Here is a 20508-nt window from a genome sequence, read left to right as displayed (position 1 = left end):
TCAATATCATCATGACTGAACGTGGATCTGCATGGGTTTCTCTTCAGAAGGGTCGGTGTGGACTTGTCCGTCTGAATGGCCTGCTTCCACACTGTGGTGATTCTATGATGCCAACAGTGTAGGTTCAGTTCCTGCACGTGCAGCAGACCACAGTGAAGGTTCTGCTTTCTCAACCTTGCCTCTGTGTTGACCTACATGTTAACCCAGCCACTGGGCTTTGTCCTTCTATCGAGAAGAGCAGACAAAAATGCTTCTCAGATGACTTTGACTTTCCACTGTGGGTGTAGTACAGTCTGCCAGCAGCAGGGGATGGTGTTGCATCACCTTAATCGCAGGATCGGGTCCAATCTCTGAGGGGGACTGACCCCTTTTTGATGTGAGGGAGGGTGTAAAAAAACCTCACATTCATTTGTCGCTACCGGTTGCTTAAAGGTTTTCATTTGCACTCCGTTTGCGCGGGAGTTATAAGCCCACTGACGGGACGAAGTAACAAGAAAATCAGAATGGGAAACAGAAATTGCTGGAGAAAGTCAGCATCTGGAGTGGGGGTGAGAGTGGGGGAAGAACGCAGTCAACGTTTCTTCAGGACGCCATTCTTCAGGACGGCATTTTTCATTTGTCGTCAAAAAGCAGGAAGTCTCGAATGGGTGCCTGGATAGATGAAAGTGTAAGTTTGCCAGGGAGAGCAGAATTGAGACAATTTTCGGTTTTGTTTGTTGGTCAGATTGTTTACAAGAGCAGACTGCTCGGACATGTGAATGCACACCTTTGGAGCAAACGGGACTTGAATACGGCACTGCGGGGTTGAGATATGGAGCTGACCCCTCAAAATGCCACCGACTCCCCGGCGGGGAATTGAACCCCGGTCTCCCGCGTGACAGGCGGGGATACTAACCACTATACTACCGAGGATTGGACGGCGTTGCCCTCTGTTTCATTGGTATTAGATAGAATGTTCTTATGTGGAATTTTGATTTGTTGTCAATTTGAATTCTTCTTTAGATCATTCTGCTACCTCTGTGGAGATGATTCAGATATTAGTTATTGTTGTTTTCATGTTTGAATATCTATCTGTAAAGTAATCCGCTGCTGCTGTAAAACAGCCATTTCGTTGTGTCCTACCATCTGTGTTCAACTTCGTCCACTGCTGATCCACGCGCTCTCATTACCTGCCTCCTACAAACTGGTTCACACGCTGGCCTGTAATACAACACAAATCCAACAGCCTGGCTTCAATTCCCACAGCCAAATGGACTCAGCATGAAAGATTCCCCTTTTCAAGCTCATCCCCTCAGGTTCAACTACCACCCATCGATCGCTCCCTCATCAGAGAGCAGTGCTCCTCGAGGACGGTGGTGACTTTACTGTACGCTGCATCAGCTCCACTGTCAACGTCGAAACACTTTGCCAACAATTTCTTGATGTTTATAAAATCATGAGGATGAACAGTTAATCGCAGGGTTACTTCCAACTCACGTCAATCTCTGAGCCATGCATTTAACATCGAAACATAGAAAATAAGTGCAGGGGTAGGCCATTCAGCCCTTCAATTCAGGCAGAATCCGAGGAGCAGGAAAATCAGGATGCTGTCTGACTTGCGTTGCTTTTCCAGCACCACTCTAATCGAGACTCTGATTTCCAGCAACTGCAGTCCTCACTTGTGCCATTCAGCCCTTCAAGACAGCACCACCATTCAATATCATCATGACTGAACGTGGATCTGCATGGGTTTCTCTTCAGAAGGGTCGGTGTGGACTTGTCCGTCTGAATGGCCTGCTTCCACACTGTGGTGATTCTATGATGCCAACAGTGTAGGTTCAGTTCCTGCACGTGCAGCAGACCACAGTGAAGGTTCTGCTTTCTCAACCTTGCCTCTGTGTTGACCTACATGTTAACCCAGCCACTGGGCTTTGTCCTTCTATCGAGAAGAGCAGACAAAAATGCTTCTCAGATGACTTTGACTTTCCACTGTGGGTGTAGTACAGTCTGCCAGCAGCAGGGGATGGTGTTGCATCACCTTAATCGCAGGATCGGGTCCAATCTCTGAGGGGGACTGACCCCTTTTTGATGTGAGGGAGGGTGTAAAAAAACCTCACATTCATTTGTCGCTACCGGTTGCTTAAAGGTTTTCATTTGCACTCCGTTTGCGCGGGAGTTATAAGCCCACTGACGGGACGAAGTAACAAGAAAATCAGAATGGGAAACAGAAATTGCTGGAGAAAGTCAGCATCTGGAGTGGGGGTGAGAGTGGGGGAAGAACGCAGTCAACGTTTCTTCAGGACGCCATTCTTCAGGACGGCATTTTTCATTTGTCGTCAAAAAGCAGGAAGTCTCGAATGGGTGCCTGGATAGATGAAAGTGTAAGTTTGCCAGGGAGAGCAGAATTGAGACAATTTTCGGTTTTGTTTGTTGGTCAGATTGTTTACAAGAGCAGACTGCTCGGACATGTGAATGCACACCTTTGGAGCAAACGGGACTTGAATACGGCACTCCGGGGTTGAGAAATGGAGCTGACCCCTCAAAATGCCACCGACTCCCCGGCGGGGAATTGAACCCCGGTCTCCCGCGTGACAGGCGGGGATACTAACCACTATACGACCGAGGATTGGACGGCGTCGCCCTCTGTTTCATTGGTATTAGATAGAATGTTCTTATGTGAAATTTTGATTTGTTGTCAATTTGAACTCTTCTTTAGATCATTCTGCTACCTCCGTGGAGATGATTCAGATATTAGTTATTGTTGTTTTCATGTTTGAATATCTATCTGTAAAGTAATCCGCTGCTGCTGTAAAACAGCCATTTCGTTGTGTCCTACCATCTGTGTTCAACTTCGTCCACTGCTGATCCACGCGCTCTCATTACCTGCCTCCTACAAACTGGTTCACACGCTGGCCTGTAATACAACACAAATCCAACAGCCTGGCTTCAATTCCCACAGCCAAATGGACTCAGCATGAAAGATTCCCCTTTTCAAGCTCATCCCCTCAGGTTCAACTACCACCCATCGATCGCTCCCTCATCAGAGAGCAGTGCTCCTGGAGGACGGTGGTGACTTTACTGTATGCTGCATCAGCTCCACTGTCAACGTCGAAACACTTTGCCAACAATTTCTTGATGTTTATAAAATCATGAGGATGAACAGTTAATCGCAGGGTTACTTCCAACTCACGTCAATCTCTGAGCCATGCATTTAACATCGAAACATAGAAAATAAGTGCAGGGGTAGGCCATTCAGCCCTTCAATTCAGGCAGAATCCGAGGAGCAGGAAAATCAGGATGCTGTCTGACTTGCGTTGCTTTTCCAGCACCACTCTAATCGAGACTCTGATTTCCAGCAACTGCAGTCCTCACTTGTGCCATTCAGCCCTTCAAGACAGCACCACCATTCAATATCATCATGACTGAACGTGGATCTGCATGGGTTTCTCTTCAGAAGGGTCGGTGTGGACTTGTCCGTCTGAATGGCCTGCTTCCACACTGTGGTGATTCTATGATGCCAACAGTGTAGGTTCAGTTCCTGCACGTGCAGCAGACCACAGTGAAGGTTCTGCTTTCTCAACCTTGCCTCTGTGTTGACCTACATATTAACCCAGCCACTGGGCTTTGTCCTTCTATCGAGAAGAGCAGACAAAAATGCTTCTCAGATGACTTTGACTTTCCACTGTGGGTGTAGTACAGTCTGCCAGCAGCAGGGGATGGTGTTGCATCACCTTAATCGCAGGATCGGGTCCAATCTCTGAGGGGGACTGACCCCTTTTTGATGTGAGGGAGGGTGTAAAAAAACCTCACATTCATTTGTCGCTACCGGTTGCTTAAAGGTTTTCATTTGCACTCCGTTTGCGCGGGAGTTATAAGCCCACTGACGGGACGAAGTAACAAGAAAATCAGAATGGGAAACAGAAATTGCTGGAGAAAGTCAGCATCTGGAGTGGGGGTGAGAGTGGGGGAAGAACGCAGTCAACGTTTCTTCAGGACGCCATTCTTCAGGACGGCATTTTTCATTTGTCGTCAAAAAGCAGGAAGTCTCGAATGGGTGCCTGGATAGATGAAAGTGTAAGTTTGCCAGGGAGAGCAGAATTGAGACAATTTTCGGTTTTGTTTGTTGGTCAGATTGTTTACAAGAGCAGACTGCTCGGACATGTGAATGCACACCTTTGGAGCAAACGGGACTTGAATACGGCACTCCGGGGTTGAGAAATGGAGCTGACCCCTCAAAATGCCACCGACTCCCCGGCGGGGAATTGAACCCCGGTCTCCCGCGTGACAGGCGAGGATACTAACCACTATACTACCGAGGATTGGACGGCGTCGCCCTCTGTTTCATTGGTATTAGATAGAATGTTCTTATGTGAAATTTTGATTTGTTGTCAATTTGAATTCTTCTTTAGATCATTCTGCTACCTCTGTGGAGATGATTCAGATATTAGTTATTGTTGTTTTCATGTTTGAATATCTATCTGTAAAGTAATCCGCTGCTGCTGTAAAACAGCCATTTCGTTGTGTCCTACCATCTGTGTTCAACTTCGTCCACTGCTGATCCACGCGCTCTCATTACCTGCCTCCTACAAACTGGTTCACACGCTGGCCTGTAATACAACACAAATCCAACAGCCTGGCTTCAATTCCCACAGCCAAATGGACTCAGCATGAAAGATTCCCCTTTTCAAGCTCATCCCCTCAGGTTCAACTACCACCCATCGATCGCTCCCTCATCAGAGAGCAGTGCTCCTGGAGGACGGTGGTGACTTTACTGTATGCTGCATCAGCTCCACTGTCAACGTCGAAACACTTTGCCAACAATTTCTTGATGTTTATAAAATCATGAGGATGAACAGTTAATCGCAGGGTTACTTCCAACTCACGTCAATCTCTGAGCCATGCATTTAACATCGAAACATAGAAAATAAGTGCAGGGGTAGGCCATTCAGCCCTTCAATTCAGGCAGAATCCGAGGAGCAGGAAAATCAGGATGCTGTCTGACTTGCGTTGCTTTTCCAGCACCACTCTAATCGAGACTCTGATTTCCAGCAACTGCAGTCCTCACTTGTGCCATTCAGCCCTTCAAGACAGCACCACCATTCAATATCATCATGACTGAACGTGGATCTGCATGGGTTTCTCTTCAGAAGGGTCGGTGTGGACTTGTCCGTCTGAATGGCCTGCTTCCACACTGTGGTGATTCTATGATGCCAACAGTGTAGGTTCAGTTCCTGCACGTGCAGCAGACCACAGTGAAGGTTCTGCTTTCTCAACCTTGCCTCTGTGTTGACCTACATGTTAACCCAGCCACTGGGCTTTGTCCTTCTATCGAGAAGAGCAGACAAAAATGCTTCTCAGATGACTTTGACTTTCCACTGTGGGTGTAGTACAGTCTGCCAGCAGCAGGGGATGGTGTTGCATCACCTTAATCGCAGGATCGGGTCCAATCTCTGAGGGGGACTGACCCCTTTTTGATGTGAGGGAGGGTGTAAAAAAACCTCACATTCATTTGTCGCTACCGGTTGCTTAAAGGTTTTCATTTGCACTCCGTTTGCGCGGGAGTTATAAGCCCACTGACGGGACGAAGTAACAAGAAAATCAGAATGGGAAACAGAAATTGCTGGAGAAAGTCAGCATCTGGAGTGGGGGTGAGAGTGGGGGAAGAACGCAGTCAACGTTTCTTCAGGACGCCATTCTTCAGGACGGCATTTTTCATTTGTCGTCAAAAAGCAGGAAGTCTCGAATGGGTGCCTGGATAGATGAAAGTGTAAGTTTGCCAGGGAGAGCAGAATTGAGACAATTTTCGGTTTTGTTTGTTGGTCAGATTGTTTACAAGAGCAGACTGCTCGGACATGTGAATGCACACCTTTGGAGCAAACGGGACTTGAATACGGCACTCCGGGGTTGAGAAATGGAGCTGACCCCTCAAAATGCCACCGACTCCCCGGCGGGGAATTGAACCCCGGTCTCCCGCGTGACAGGCGGGGATACTAACCACTATACTACCGAGGATTGGACGGCGTCGCCCTCTGTTTCATTGGTATTAGATAGAATGTTCTTATGTGAAATTTTGATTTGTTGTCAATTTGAACTCTTCTTTAGATCATTCTGCTACCTCTGTGGAGATGATTCAGATATTAGTAATTGTTGTTTTCATGTTTGAATATCTATCTGTAAAGTAATCCGCTGCTGCTGTAAAACAGCCATTTCGTTGTGTCCTACCATCTGTGTTCAACTTCGTCCACTGCTGATCCACGCGCTCTCATTACCTGCCTCCTACAAACTGGTTCACACGCTGGCCTGTAATACAACACAAATCCAACAGCCTGGCTTCAATTCCCACAGCCAAATGGACTCAGCATGAAAGATTCCCCTTTTCAAGCTCATCCCCTCAGGTTCAACTACCACCCATCGATCGCTCCCTCATCAGAGAGCAGTGCTCCTGGAGGACGGTGGTGACTTTACTGTATGCTGCATCAGCTCCACTGTCAACGTCGAAACACTTTGCCAACAATTTCTTGATGTTTATAAAATCATGAGGATGAACAGTTAATCGCAGGGTTACTTCCAACTCACGTCAATCTCTGAGCCATGCATTTAACATCGAAACATAGAAAATAAGTGCAGGGGTAGGCCATTCAGCCCTTCAATTCAGGCAGAATCCGAGGAGCAGGAAAATCAGGATGCTGTCTGACTTGCGTTGCTTTTCCAGCACCACTCTAATCGAGACTCTGATTTCCAGCAACTGCAGTCCTCACTTGTGCCATTCAGCCCTTCAAGACAGCACCACCATTCAATATCATCATGACTGAACGTGGATCTGCATGGGTTTCTCTTCAGAAGGGTCGGTGTGGACTTGTCCGTCTGAATGGCCTGCTTCCACACTGTGGTGATTCTATGATGCCAACAGTGTAGGTTCAGTTCCTGCACGTGCAGCAGACCACAGTGAAGGTTCTGCTTTCTCAACCTTGCCTCTGTGTTGACCTACATGTTAACCCAGCCACTGGGCTTTGTCCTTCTATCGAGAAGAGCAGACAAAAATGCTTCTCAGATGACTTTGACTTTCCACTGTGGGTGTAGTACAGTCTGCCAGCAGCAGGGGATGGTGTTGCATCACCTTAATCGCAGGATCGGGTCCAATCTCTGAGGGGGACTGACCCCTTTTTGATGTGAGGGAGGGTGTAAAAAAACCTCACATTCATTTGTCGCTACCGGTTGCTTAAAGGTTTTCATTTGCACTCCGTTTGCGCGGGAGTTATAAGCCCACTGACGGGACGAAGTAACAAGAAAATCAGAATGGGAAACAGAAATTGCTGGAGAAAGTCAGCATCTGGAGTGGGGGTGAGAGTGGGGGAAGAACGCAGTCAACGTTTCTTCAGGACGCCATTCTTCAGGACGGCATTTTTCATTTGTCGTCAAAAAGCAGGAAGTCTCGAATGGGTGCCTGGATAGATGAAAGTGTAAGTTTGCCAGGGAGAGCAGAATTGAGACAATTTTCGGTTTTGTTTGTTGGTCAGATTGTTTACAAGAGCAGACTGCTCGGACATGTGAATGCACACCTTTGGAGCAAACGGGACTTGAATACGGCACTCCGGGGTTGAGAAATGGAGCTGACCCCTCAAAATGCCACCGACTCCCCGGCGGGGAATTGAACCCCGGTCTCCCGCGTGACAGGCGGGGATACTAACCACTATACTACCGAGGATTGGACGGCGTCGCCCTCTGTTTCATTGGTATTAGATAGAATGTTCTTATGTGAAATTTTGATTTGTTGTCAATTTGAATTCTTCTTTAGATCATTCTGCTACCTCTGTGGAGATGATTCAGATATTAGTAATTGTTGTTTTCATGTTTGAATATCTATCTGTAAAGTAATCCGCTGCTGCTGTAAAACAGCCATTTCGTTGTGTCCTACCATCTGTGTTCAACTTCGTCCACTGCTGATCCACGCGCTCTCATTACCTGCCTCCTACAAACTGGTTCACACGCTGGCCTGTAATACAACACAAATCCAACAGCCTGGCTTCAATTCCCACAGCCAAATGGACTCAGCATGAAAGATTCCCCTTTTCAAGCTCATCCCCTCAGGTTCAACTACCACCCATCGATCGCTCCCTCATCAGAGAGCAGTGCTCCTGGAGGACGGTGGTGACTTTACTGTATGCTGCATCAGCTCCACTGTCAACGTCGAAACACTTTGCCAACAATTTCTTGATGTTTATAAAATCATGAGGATGAACAGTTAATCGCAGGGTTACTTCCAACTCACGTCAATCTCTGAGCCATGCATTTAACATCGAAACATAGAAAATAAGTGCAGGGGTAGGCCATTCAGCCCTTCAATTCAGGCAGAATCCGAGGAGCAGGAAAATCAGGATGCTGTCTGACTTGCGTTGCTTTTCCAGCACCACTCTAATCGAGACTCTGATTTCCAGCAACTGCAGTCCTCACTTGTGCCATTCAGCCCTTCAAGACAGCACCACCATTCAATATCATCATGACTGAACGTGGATCTGCATGGGTTTCTCTTCAGAAGGGTCGGTGTGGACTTGTCCGTCTGAATGGCCTGCTTCCACACTGTGGTGATTCTATGATGCCAACAGTGTAGGTTCAGTTCCTGCACGTGCAGCAGACCACAGTGAAGGTTCTGCTTTCTCAACCTTGCCTCTGTGTTGACCTACATGTTAACCCAGCCACTGGGCTTTGTCCTTCTATCGAGAAGAGCAGACAAAAATGCTTCTCAGATGACTTTGACTTTCCACTGTGGGTGTAGTACAGTCTGCCAGCAGCAGGGGATGGTGTTGCATCACCTTAATCGCAGGATCGGGTCCAATCTCTGAGGGGGACTGACCCCTTTTTGATGTGAGGGAGGGTGTAAAAAAACCTCACATTCATTTGTCGCTACCGGTTGCTTAAAGGTTTTCATTTGCACTCCGTTTGCGCGGGAGTTATAAGCCCACTGACGGGACGAAGTAACAAGAAAATCAGAATGGGAAACAGAAATTGCTGGAGAAAGTCAGCATCTGGAGTGGGGGTGAGAGTGGGGGAAGAACGCAGTCAACGTTTCTTCAGGACGCCATTCTTCAGGACGGCATTTTTCATTTGTCGTCAAAAAGCAGGAAGTCTCGAATGGGTGCCTGGATAGATGAAAGTGTAAGTTTGCCAGGGAGAGCAGAATTGAGACAATTTTCGGTTTTGTTTGTTGGTCAGATTGTTTACAAGAGCAGACTGCTCGGACATGTGAATGCACACCTTTGGAGCAAACGGGACTTGAATACGGCACTCCGGGGTTGAGAAATGGAGCTGACCCCTCAAAATGCCACCGACTCCCCGGCGGGGAATTGAACCCCGGTCTCCCGCGTGACAGGCGGGGATACTAACCACTATACTACTGCAGTCCTCACTTGTGCCGTTCAGCCCTTCAAGACAGCACCACCATTCAATATCATCATGACTGAACGTGGATCTGCATGGGTTTCTCTTCAGAAGGGTCGGTGTGGACTTGTCCGTCTGAATGGCCTGCTTCCACACTGTGGTGATTCTATGATGCCAACAGTGTAGGTTCAGTTCCTGCACGTGCAGCAGACCACAGTGAAGGTTCTGCTTTCTCAACCTTGCCTCTGTGTTGACCTACATGTTAACCCAGCCACTGGGCTTTGTCCTTCTATCGAGAAGAGCAGACAAAAATGCTTCTCAGATGACTTTGACTTTCCACTGTGGGTGTAGTACAGTCTGCCAGCAGCAGGGGTTGGTGTTGCATCACCTTAATCGCAGGATCGGGTCCAATCTCTGAGGGGGACTGACCCCTTTTTGATGTGAGGGAGGGTGTAAAAAAACCTCACATTCATTTGTCGCTACCGGTTGCTTAAAGGTTTTCATTTGCACTCCGTTTGCGCGGGAGTTATAAGCCCACTGACGGGACGAAGTAACAAGAAAATCAGAATGGGAAACAGAAATTGCTGGAGAAAGTCAGCATCTGGAGTGGGGGTGAGAGTGGGGGAAGAACGCAGTCAACGTTTCTTCAGGACGCCATTCTTCAGGACGGCATTTTTCATTTGTCGTCAAAAAGCAGGAAGTCTCGAATGGGTGCCTGGATAGATGAAAGTGTAAGTTTGCCAGGGAGAGCAGAATTGAGACAATTTTCGGTTTTGTTTGTTGGTCAGATTGTTTACAAGAGCAGACTGCTCGGACATGTGAATGCACACCTTTGGAGCAAACGGGACTTGAATACGGCACTCCGGGGTTGAGAAATGGAGCTGACCCCTCAAAATGCCACCGACTCCCCGGCGGGGAATTGAACCCCGGTCTCCCGCGTGACAGGCGGGGATACTAACCACTATACTACCGAGGATTGGACGGCGTCGCCCTCTGTTTCATTGGTATTAGATAGAATGTTCTTATGTGAAATTTTGATTTGTTGTCAATTTGAATTCTTCTTTAGATCATTCTGCTACCTCCGTGGAGATGATTCAGATATTAGTTATTGTTGTTTTCATGTTTGAATATCTATCTGTAAAGTAATCCGCTGCTGCTGTAAAACAGCCATTTCGTTGTGTCCTACCATCTGTGTTCAACTTCGTCCACTGCTGATCCACGCGCTCTCATTACCTGCCTCCTACAAACTGGTTCACACGCTGGCCTGTAATACAACACAAATCCAACAGCCTGGCTTCAATTCCCACAGCCAAATGGACTCAGCATGAAAGATTCCCCTTTTCAAGCTCATCCCCTCAGGTTCAACTACCACCCATCGATCGCTCCCTCATCAGAGAGCAGTGCTCCTGGAGGACGGTGGTGACTTTACTGTATGCTGCATCAGCTCCACTGTCAACGTCGAAACACTTTGCCAACAATTTCTTGATGTTTATAAAATCATGAGGATGAACAGTTAATCGCAGGGTTACTTCCAACTCACGTCAATCTCTGAGCCATGCATTTAACATCGAAACATAGAAAATAAGTGCAGGGGTAGGCCATTCAGCCCTTCAATTCAGGCAGAATCCGAGGAGCAGGAAAATCAGGATGCTGTCTGACTTGCGTTGCTTTTCCAGCACCACTCTAATCGAGACTCTGATTTCCAGCAACTGCAGTCCTCACTTGTGCCATTCAGCCCTTCAAGACAGCACCACCATTCAATATCATCATGACTGAACGTGGATCTGCATGGGTTTCTCTTCAGAAGGGTCGGTGTGGACTTGTCCGTCTGAATGGCCTGCTTCCACACTGTGGTGATTCTATGATGCCAACAGTGTAGGTTCAGTTCCTGCACGTGCAGCAGACCACAGTGAAGGTTCTGCTTTCTCAACCTTGCCTCTGTGTTGACCTACATGTTAACCCAGCCACTGGGCTTTGTCCTTCTATCGAGAAGAGCAGACAAAAATGCTTCTCAGATGACTTTGACTTTCCACTGTGGGTGTAGTACAGTCTGCCAGCAGCAGGGGATGGTGTTGCATCACCTTAATCGCAGGATCGGGTCCAATCTCTGAGGGGGACTGACCCCTTTTTGATGTGAGGGAGGGTGTAAAAAAACCTCACATTCATTTGTCGCTACCGGTTGCTTAAAGGTTTTCATTTGCACTCCGTTTGCGCGGGAGTTATAAGCCCACTGACGGGACGAAGTAACAAGAAAATCAGAATGGGAAACAGAAATTGCTGGAGAAAGTCAGCATCTGGAGTGGGGGTGAGAGTGGGGGAAGAACGCAGTCAACGTTTCTGGTCCAGTGACCATTCTTCAGGACGGCATTTTTCATTTGTCGTCAAAAAGCAGGAAGTCTCGAATGGGTGCCTGGATAGATGAAAGTGTAAGTTTGCCAGGGAGAGCAGAATTGAGACAATTTTCGGTTTTGTTTGTTGGTCAGATTGTTTACAAGAGCAGACTGCTCGGACATGTGAATGCACACCTTTGGAGCAAACGGGACTTGAATACGGCACTCCGGGGTTGAGAAATGGAGCTGACCCCTCAAAATGCCACCGACTCCCCGGCGGGGAATTGAACCCCGGTCTCCCGCGTGACAGGCGGGGATACTAACCACTATACTACCGAGGATTGGACGGCGTCGCCCTCTGTTTCATTGGTATTAGATAGAATGTTCTTATGTGAAATTTTGATTTGTTGTCAATTTGAACTCTTCTTTAGATCATTCTGCTACCTCTGTGGAGATGATTCAGATATTAGTTATTGTTGTTTTCATGTTTGAATATCTATCTGTAAAGTAATCCGCTGCTGCTGTAAAACAGCCATTTCGTTGTGTCCTACCATCTGTGTTCAACTTCGTCCACTGCTGATCCACGCGCTCTCATTACCTGCCTCCTACAAACTGGTTCACACGCTGGCCTGTAATACAACACAAATCCAACAGCCTGGCTTCAATTCCCACAGCCAAATGGACTCAGCATGAAAGATTCCCCTTTTCAAGCTCATCCCCTCAGGTTCAACTACCACCCATCGATCGCTCCCTCATCAGAGAGCAGTGCTCCTCGAGGACGGTGGTGACTTTACTGTACGCTGCATCAGCTCCACTGTCAACGTCGAAACACTTTGCCAACAATTTCTTGATGTTTATAAAATCATGAGGATGAACAGTTAATCGCAGGGTTACTTCCAACTCACGTCAATCTCTGAGCCATGCATTTAACATCGAAACATAGAAAATAAGTGCAGGGGTAGGCCATTCAGCCCTTCAATTCAGGCAGAATCCGAGGAGCAGGAAAATCAGGATGCTGTCTGACTTGCGTTGCTTTTCCAGCACCACTCTAATCGAGACTCTGATTTCCAGCAACTGCAGTCCTCACTTGTGCCATTCAGCCCTTCAAGACAGCACCACCATTCAATATCATCATGACTGAACGTGGATCTGCATGGGTTTCTCTTCAGAAGGGTCGGTGTGGACTTGTCCGTCTGAATGGCCTGCTTCCACACTGTGGTGATTCTATGATGCCAACAGTGTAGGTTCAGTTCCTGCACGTGCAGCAGACCACAGTGAAGGTTCTGCTTTCTCAACCTTGCCTCTGTGTTGACCTACATGTTAACCCAGCCACTGGGCTTTGTCCTTCTATCGAGAAGAGCAGACAAAAATGCTTCTCAGATGACTTTGACTTTCCACTGTGGGTGTAGTACAGTCTGCCAGCAGCAGGGGATGGTGTTGCATCACCTTAATCGCAGGATCGGGTCCAATCTCTGAGGGGGACTGACCCCTTTTTGATGTGAGGGAGGGTGTAAAAAAACCTCACATTCATTTGTCGCTACCGGTTGCTTAAAGGTTTTCATTTGCACTCCGTTTGCGCGGGAGTTATAAGCCTACTGACGGGACGAAGTAACAAGAAAATCAGAATGGGAAACAGAAATTGCTGGAGAAAGTCAGCATCTGGAGTGGGGGTGAGAGTGGGGGAAGAACGCAGTCAACGTTTCTGGTCCAGTGACCATTCTTCAGGACGGCATTTTTCATTTGTCGTCAAAAAGCAGGCAGTCTCGAATGGGTGCCTGGATAGATGAAAGTGTAAGTTTGCCAGGGAGAGCAGAATTGAGACAATTTTCGGTTTTGTTTGTTGGTCAGATTGTTTACAAGAGCAGACTGCTCGGACATGTGAATGCACACCTTTGGAGCAAACGGGACTTGAATACGGCACTCCGGGGTTGAGAAATGGAGCTGACCCCTCAAAATGCCACCGACTCCCCGGCGGGGAATTGAACCCCGGTCTCCCGCGTGACAGGCGGGGATACTAACCACTATACTACCGAGGATTGGACGGCGTCGCCCTCTGTTTCATTGGTATTAGATAGAATGTTCTTATGTGAAATTTTGATTTGTTGTCAATTTGAACTCTTCTTTAGATCATTCTGCTACCTCTGTGGAGATGATTCAGATATTAGTTATTGTTGTTTTCATGTTTGAATATCTATCTGTAAAGTAATCCGCTGCTGCTGTAAAACAGCCATTTCGTTGTGTCCTACCATCTGTGTTCAACTTCGTCCACTGCTGATCCACGCGCTCTCATTACCTGCCTCCTACAAACTGGTTCACACGCTGGCCTGTAATACAACACAAATCCAACAGCCTGGCTTCAATTCCCACAGCCAAATGGACTCAGCATGAAAGATTCCCCTTTTCAAGCTCATCCCCTCAGGTTCAACTACCACCCATCGATCGCTCCCTCATCAGAGAGCAGTGCTCCTCGAGGACGGTGGTGACTTTACTGTACGCTGCATCAGCTCCACTGTCAACGTCGAAACACTTTGCCAACAATTTCTTGATGTTTATAAAATCATGAGGATGAACAGTTAATCGCAGGGTTACTTCCAACTCACGTCAATCTCTGAGCCATGCATTTAACATCGAAACATAGAAAATAAGTGCAGGGGTAGGCCATTCAGCCCTTCAATTCAGGCAGAATCCGAGGAGCAGGAAAATCAGGATGCTGTCTGACTTGCGTTGCTTTTCCAGCACCACTCTAATCGAGACTCTGATTTCCAGCAACTGCAGTCCTCACTTGTGCCATTCAGCCCTTCAAGACAGCACCACCATTCAATATCATCATGACTGAACGTGGATCTGCATGGGTTTCTCTTCAGAAGGGTCGGTGTGGACTTGTCCGTCTGAATGGCCTGCTTCCACACTGTGGTGATTCTATGATGCCAACAGTGTAGGTTCAGTTCCTGCACGTGCAGCAGACCACAGTGAAGGTTCTGCTTTCTCAACCTTGCCTCTGTGTTGACCTACATGTTAACACAGCCACTGGGCTTTGTCCTTCTATCGAGAAGAGCAGACAAAAATGCTTCTCAGATGACTTTGACTTTCCACTGTGGGTGTAGTACAGTCTGCCAGCAGCAGGGGATGGTGTTGCATCACCTTAATCGCAGGATCGGGTCCAATCTCTGAGGGGGACTGACCCCTTTTTGATGTGAGGGAGGGTGTAAAAAAACCTCACATTCATTTGTCGCTACCGGTTGCTTAAAGGTTTTCATTTGCACTCCGTTTGCGCGGGAGTTATAAGCCCACTGACGGGACGAAGTAACAAGAAAATCAGAATGGGAAACAGAAATTGCTGGAGAAAGTCAGCATCTGGAGTGGGGGTGAGAGTGGGGGAAGAACGCAGTCAACGTTTCTGGTCCAGTGACCATTCTTCAGGACGGCATTTTTCATTTGTCGTCAAAAAGCAGGCAGTCTCGAATGGGTGCCTGGATAGATGAAAGTGTAAGTTTGCCAGGGAGAGCAGAATTGAGACAATTTTCGGTTTTGTTTGTTGGTCAGATTGTTTACAAGAGCAGACTGCTCGGACATGTGAATGCACACCTTTGGAGCAAACGGGACTTGAATACGGCACTCCGGGGTTGAGAAATGGAGCTGACCCCTCAAAATGCCACCGACTCCCCGGCGGGGAATTGAACCCCGGTCTCCCGCGTGACAGGCGGGGATACTAACCACTATACTACCGAGGATTGGACGGCGTCGCCCTCTGTTTCATTGGTATTAGATAGAATGTTCTTATGTGAAATTTTGATTTGTTGTCAATTTGAACTCTTCTTTAGATCATTCTGCTACCTCTGTGGAGATGATTCAGATATTAGTTATTGTTGTTTTCATGTTTGAATATCTATCTGTAAAGTAATCCGCTGCTGCTGTAAAACAGCCATTTCGTTGTGTCCTACCATCTGTGTTCAACTTCGTCCACTGCTGATCCACGCGCTCTCATTACCTGCCTCCTACAAACTGGTTCACACGCTGGCCTGTAATACAACACAAATCCAACAGCCTGGCTTCAATTCCCACAGCCAAATGGACTCAGCATGAAAGATTCCCCTTTTCAAGCTCATCCCCTCAAGTTCAACTACCACCCATCGATCGCTCCCTCATCAGAGAGCAGTGCTCCTCGAGGACGGTGGTGACTTTACTGTACGCTGCATCAGCTCCACTGTCAACGTCGAAACACTTTGCCAACAATTTCTTGATGTTTATAAAATCATGAGGATGAACAGTTAATCGCAGGGTTACTTCCAACTCACGTCAATCTCTGAGCCATGCATTTAACATCGAAACATAGAAAATAAGTGCAGGGGTAGGCCATTCAGCCCTTCAATTCAGGCAGAATCCGAGGAGCAGGAAAATCAGGATGCTGTCTGACTTGCGTTGCTTTTCCAGCACCACTCTAATCGAGACTCTGATTTCCAGCAACTGCAGTCCTCACTTGTGCCATTCAGCCCTTCAAGACAGCACCACCATTCAATATCATCATGACTGAACGTGGATCTGCATGGGTTTCTCTTCAGAAGGGTCGGTGTGGACTTGTCCGTCTGAATGGCCTGCTTCCACACTGTGGTGATTCTATGATGCCAACAGTGTAGGTTCAGTTCCTGCACGTGCAGCAGACCACAGTGAAGGTTCTGCTTTCTCAACCTTGCCTCTGTGTTGACCTACATGTTAACCCAGCCACTGGGCTTTGTCCTTCTATCGAGAAGAGCAGACAAAAATGCTTCTCAGATGACTTTGACTTTCCACTGTGGGTGTAGTACAGTCTGCCAGCAGCAGGGGATGGTGTTGCATCACCTTAATCGCAGGATCGGGTCCAATCTCTGAGGGGGACTGACCCCTTTTTGATGTGAGGGAGGGTGTAAAAAAACCTCACATTCATTTGTCGCTACCGGTTGCTTAAAGGTTTTCATTTGCACTCCGTTTGCGCGGGAGTTATAAGCCCACTGACGGGACGAAGTAACAAGAAAATCAGAATGGGAAACAGAAATTGCTGGAGAAAGTCAGCATCTGGAGTCGGGGTGAGAGTGGGGGAAGAACGCAGTCAACGTTTCTGGTCCAGTGACCATTCTTCAGGACGGCATTTTTCATTTGTCGTCAAAAAGCAGGAAGTCTCGAATGGGTGCCTGGATAGATGAAAGTGTAAGTTTGCCAGGGAGAGCAGAATTGAGACAATTTTCGGTTTTGTTTGTTGGTCAGATTGTTTACAAGAGCAGACTGCTCGGACATGTGAATGCACACCTTTGGAGCAAACGGGACTTGAATACGGCACTCCGGGGTTGAGAAATGGAGCTGACCCCTCAAAATGCCACCGACTCCCCGGCGGGGAATTGAACCCCGGTCTCCCGCGTGACAGGCGGGGATACTAACCACTATACTACCGAGGATTGGACGGCGTCGCCCTCTGTTTCATTGGTATTAGATAGAATGTTCTTATGTGAAATTTTGATTTGTTGTCAATTTGAACTCTTCTTTAGATCATTCTGCTACCTCTGTGGAGATGATTCAGATATTAGTTATTGTTGTTTTCATGTTTGAATATCTATCTGTAAAGTAATCCGCTGCTGCTGTAAAACAGCCATTTCGTTGTGTCCTACCATCTGTGTTCAACTTCGTCCACTGCTGATCCACGCGCTCTCATTACCTGCCTCCTACAAACTGGTTCACACGCTGGCCTGTAATACAACACAAATCCAACAGCCTGGCTTCAATTCCCACAGCCAAATGGACTCAGCATGAAAGATTCCCCTTTTCAAGCTCATCCCCTCAGGTTCAACTACCACCCATCGATCGCTCCCTCATCAGAGAGCAGTGCTCCTCGAGGACGGTGGTGACTTTACTGTACGCTGCATCAGCTCCACTGTCAACGTCGAAACACTTTGCCAACAATTTCTTGATGTTTATAAAATCATGAGGATGAACAGTTAATCGCAGGGTTACTTCCAACTCACGTCAATCTCTGAGCCATGCATTTAACATCGAAACATAGAAAATAAGTGCAGGGGTAGGCCATTCAGCCCTTCAATTCAGGCAGAATCCGAGGAGCAGGAAAATCAGGATGCTGTCTGACTTGCGTTGCTTTTCCAGCACCACTCTAATCGAGACTCTGATTTCCAGCAACTGCAGTCCTCACTTGTGCCATTCAGCCCTTCAAGACAGCACCACCATTCAATATCATCATGACTGAACGTGGATCTGCATGGGTTTCTCTTCAGAAGGGTCGGTGTGGACTTGTCCGTCTGAATGGCCTGCTTCCACACTGTGGTGATTCTATGATGCCAACAGTGTAGGTTCAGTTCCTGCACGTGCAGCAGACCACAGTGAAGGTTCTGCTTTCTCAACCTTGCCTCTGTGTTGACCTACATGTTAACCCAGCCACTGGGCTTTGTCCTTCTATCGAGAAGAGCAGACAAAAATGCTTCTCAGATGACTTTGACTTTCCACTGTGGGTGTAGTACAGTCTGCCAGCAGCAGGGGATGGTGTTGCATCACCTTAATCGCAGGATCGGGTCCAATCTCTGAGGGGGACTGACCCCTTTTTGATGTGAGGGAGGGTGTAAAAAAACCTCACATTCATTTGTCGCTACCGGTTGCTTAAAGGTTTTCATTTGCACTCCGTTTGCGCGGGAGTTATAAGCCCACTGACGGGACGAAGTAACAAGAAAATCAGAATGGGAAACAGAAATTGCTGGAGAAAGTCAGCATCTGGAGTGGGGGTGAGAGTGGGGGAAGAACGCAGTCAACGTTTCTTCAGGACGCCATTCTTCAGGACGGCATTTTTCATTTGTCGTCAAAAAGCAGGAAGTCTCGAATGGGTGCCTGGATAGATGAAAGTGTAAGTTTGCCAGGGAGAGCAGAATTGAGACAATTTTCGGTTTTGTTTGTTGGTCAGATTGTTTACAAGAGCAGACTGCTCGGACATGTGAATGCACACCTTTGGAGCAAACGGGACTTGAATACGGCACTCCGGGGTTGAGAAATGGAGCTGACCCCTCAAAATGCCACCGACTCCCCGGCGGGGAATTGAACCCCGGTCTCCCGCGTGACAGGCGGGGATACTAACCACTATACTACCGAGGATTGGACGGCATCGCCCTCTGTTTCATTGGTATTAGATAGAATGTTCTTATGTGAAATTTTGATTTGTTGTCAATTTGAATTCTTCTTTAGATCATTCTGCTACCTCCGTGGAGATGATTCAGATATTAGTTATTGTTGTTTTCATGTTTGAATATCTATCTGTAAAGTAATCCGCTGCTGCTGTAAAACAGCCATTTCGTTGTGTCCTACCATCTGTGTTCAACTTCGTCCACTGCTGATCCACGCGCTCTCATTACCTGCCTCCTACAAACTGGTTCACACGCTGGCCTGTAATACAACACAAATCCAACAGCCTGGCTTCAATTCCCACAGCCAAATGGACTCAGCATGAAAGATTCCCCTTTTCAAGCTCATCCCCTCAGGTTCAACTACCACCCATCGATCGCTCCCTCATCAGAGAGCAGTGCTCCTGGAGGACGGTGGTGACTTTACTGTATGCTGCATCAGCTCCACTGTCAACGTCGAAACACTTTGCCAACAATTTCTTGATGTTTATAAAATCATGAGGATGAACAGTTAATCGCAGGGTTACTTCCAACTCACGTCAATCTCTGAGCCATGCATTTAACATCGAAACATAGAAAATAAGTGCAGGGGTAGGCCATTCAGCCCTTCAATTCAGGCAGAATCCTAGGAGCAGGAAAATCACGATGCTGTCTGACTTGCGTTGCTTTTCCAGCACCACTCTAATCGAGACTCTGATTTCCAGCAACTGCAGTCCTCACTTGTGCCATTCAGCCCTTCAAGACAGCACCACCATTCAATATCATCATGACTGAACGTGGATCTGCATGGGTTTCTCTTCAGAATGGTCGGTGTGGACTTGTCCGTCTGAATGGCCTGCTTCCACACTGTGGTGATTCTATGATGCCAACAGTGTAGGTTCAGTTCCTGCACGTGCAGCAGACCACAGTGAAGGTTCTGCTTTCTCAACCTTGCCTCTGTGTTGACCTACATGTTAACCCAGCCACTGGGCTTTGTCCTTCTATCGAGAAGAGCAGACAAAAATGCTTCTCAGATGACTTTGACTTTCCACTGTGGGTGTAGTACAGTCTGCCAGCAGCAGGGGATGGTGTTGCATCACCTTAATCGCAGGATCGGGTCCAATCTCTGAGGGGGACTGACCCCTTTTTGATGTGAGGGAGGGTGTAAAAAAACCTCACATTCATTTGTCGCTACCGGTTGCTTAAAGGTTTTCATTTGCACTCCGTTTGCGCGGGAGTTATAAGCCCACTGACGGGACGAAGTAACAAGAAAATCAGAATGGGAAACAGAAATTGCTGGAGAAAGTCAGCATCTGGAGTGGGGGTGAGAGTGGGGGAAGAACGCAGTCAACGTTTCTTCAGGACGCCATTCTTCAGGACGGTATTTTTCATTTGTCGTCAAAAAGCAGGAAGTCTCGAATGGGTGCCTGGATAGATGAAAGTGTAAGTTTGCCAGGGAGAGCAGAATTGAGACAATTTTCGGTTTTGTTTGTTGGTCAGATTGTTTACAAGAGCAGACTGCTCGGACATGTGAATGCACACCTTTGGAGCAAACGGGACTTGAATACGGCACTCCGGGGTTGAGAAATGGAGCTGACCCCTCAAAATGCCACCGACTCCCCGGCGGGGAATTGAACCCCGGTCTCCCGCGTGACAGGCGGGGATACTAACCACTATACTACCGAGGATTGGACGGCGTC

At 47.6% G+C, this 20508-nt stretch overlaps 12 non-coding genes across 12 annotated transcripts; all 12 read right to left on the bottom strand.

Annotated features, from left to right (window-relative positions):
- Positions 1–840: 840 nt before the first annotated feature.
- On the bottom strand, positions 841–912 carry trnad-guc (transfer RNA aspartic acid (anticodon GUC)). Its single transcript has one exon. It is a non-coding gene; the product is annotated as a tRNA-Asp (tRNA).
- Positions 913–2533: 1621 nt separating this feature from the next.
- On the bottom strand, positions 2534–2605 carry trnad-guc (transfer RNA aspartic acid (anticodon GUC)). The gene has a single exon. It is a non-coding gene; the product is annotated as a tRNA-Asp (tRNA).
- A 1621-nt stretch (positions 2606–4226) lies between these two features.
- Positions 4227–4298, bottom strand: trnad-guc (transfer RNA aspartic acid (anticodon GUC)). The gene has a single exon. It is a non-coding gene; the product is annotated as a tRNA-Asp (tRNA).
- A 1621-nt stretch (positions 4299–5919) lies between these two features.
- trnad-guc (transfer RNA aspartic acid (anticodon GUC)) lies at positions 5920–5991 on the bottom strand. The gene has a single exon. It is a non-coding gene; the product is annotated as a tRNA-Asp (tRNA).
- A 1621-nt stretch (positions 5992–7612) lies between these two features.
- trnad-guc (transfer RNA aspartic acid (anticodon GUC)) lies at positions 7613–7684 on the bottom strand. Its single transcript has one exon. It is a non-coding gene; the product is annotated as a tRNA-Asp (tRNA).
- A 2574-nt stretch (positions 7685–10258) lies between these two features.
- trnad-guc (transfer RNA aspartic acid (anticodon GUC)) lies at positions 10259–10330 on the bottom strand. Its single transcript has one exon. It is a non-coding gene; the product is annotated as a tRNA-Asp (tRNA).
- A 1623-nt stretch (positions 10331–11953) lies between these two features.
- On the bottom strand, positions 11954–12025 carry trnad-guc (transfer RNA aspartic acid (anticodon GUC)). The gene has a single exon. It is a non-coding gene; the product is annotated as a tRNA-Asp (tRNA).
- Positions 12026–13648: 1623 nt separating this feature from the next.
- Positions 13649–13720, bottom strand: trnad-guc (transfer RNA aspartic acid (anticodon GUC)). The gene has a single exon. It is a non-coding gene; the product is annotated as a tRNA-Asp (tRNA).
- A 1623-nt stretch (positions 13721–15343) lies between these two features.
- Positions 15344–15415, bottom strand: trnad-guc (transfer RNA aspartic acid (anticodon GUC)). The gene has a single exon. It is a non-coding gene; the product is annotated as a tRNA-Asp (tRNA).
- Positions 15416–17038: 1623 nt separating this feature from the next.
- Positions 17039–17110, bottom strand: trnad-guc (transfer RNA aspartic acid (anticodon GUC)). The gene has a single exon. It is a non-coding gene; the product is annotated as a tRNA-Asp (tRNA).
- Positions 17111–18731: 1621 nt separating this feature from the next.
- On the bottom strand, positions 18732–18803 carry trnad-guc (transfer RNA aspartic acid (anticodon GUC)). Its single transcript has one exon. It is a non-coding gene; the product is annotated as a tRNA-Asp (tRNA).
- A 1621-nt stretch (positions 18804–20424) lies between these two features.
- On the bottom strand, positions 20425–20496 carry trnad-guc (transfer RNA aspartic acid (anticodon GUC)). Its single transcript has one exon. It is a non-coding gene; the product is annotated as a tRNA-Asp (tRNA).
- Positions 20497–20508: the final 12 nt, after the last annotated feature.

This window comes from Chiloscyllium plagiosum, unplaced genomic scaffold, assembly GCF_037043375.1.
Source record: "Chiloscyllium plagiosum isolate Xiang-an unplaced genomic scaffold, Cpla_swu_hap1 HiC_scaffold_35, whole genome shotgun sequence".
NCBI lineage: Eukaryota > Metazoa > Chordata > Chondrichthyes > Orectolobiformes > Hemiscylliidae > Chiloscyllium > Chiloscyllium plagiosum.
This window is presented reverse-complemented; position numbering and strand designations above follow the sequence as displayed.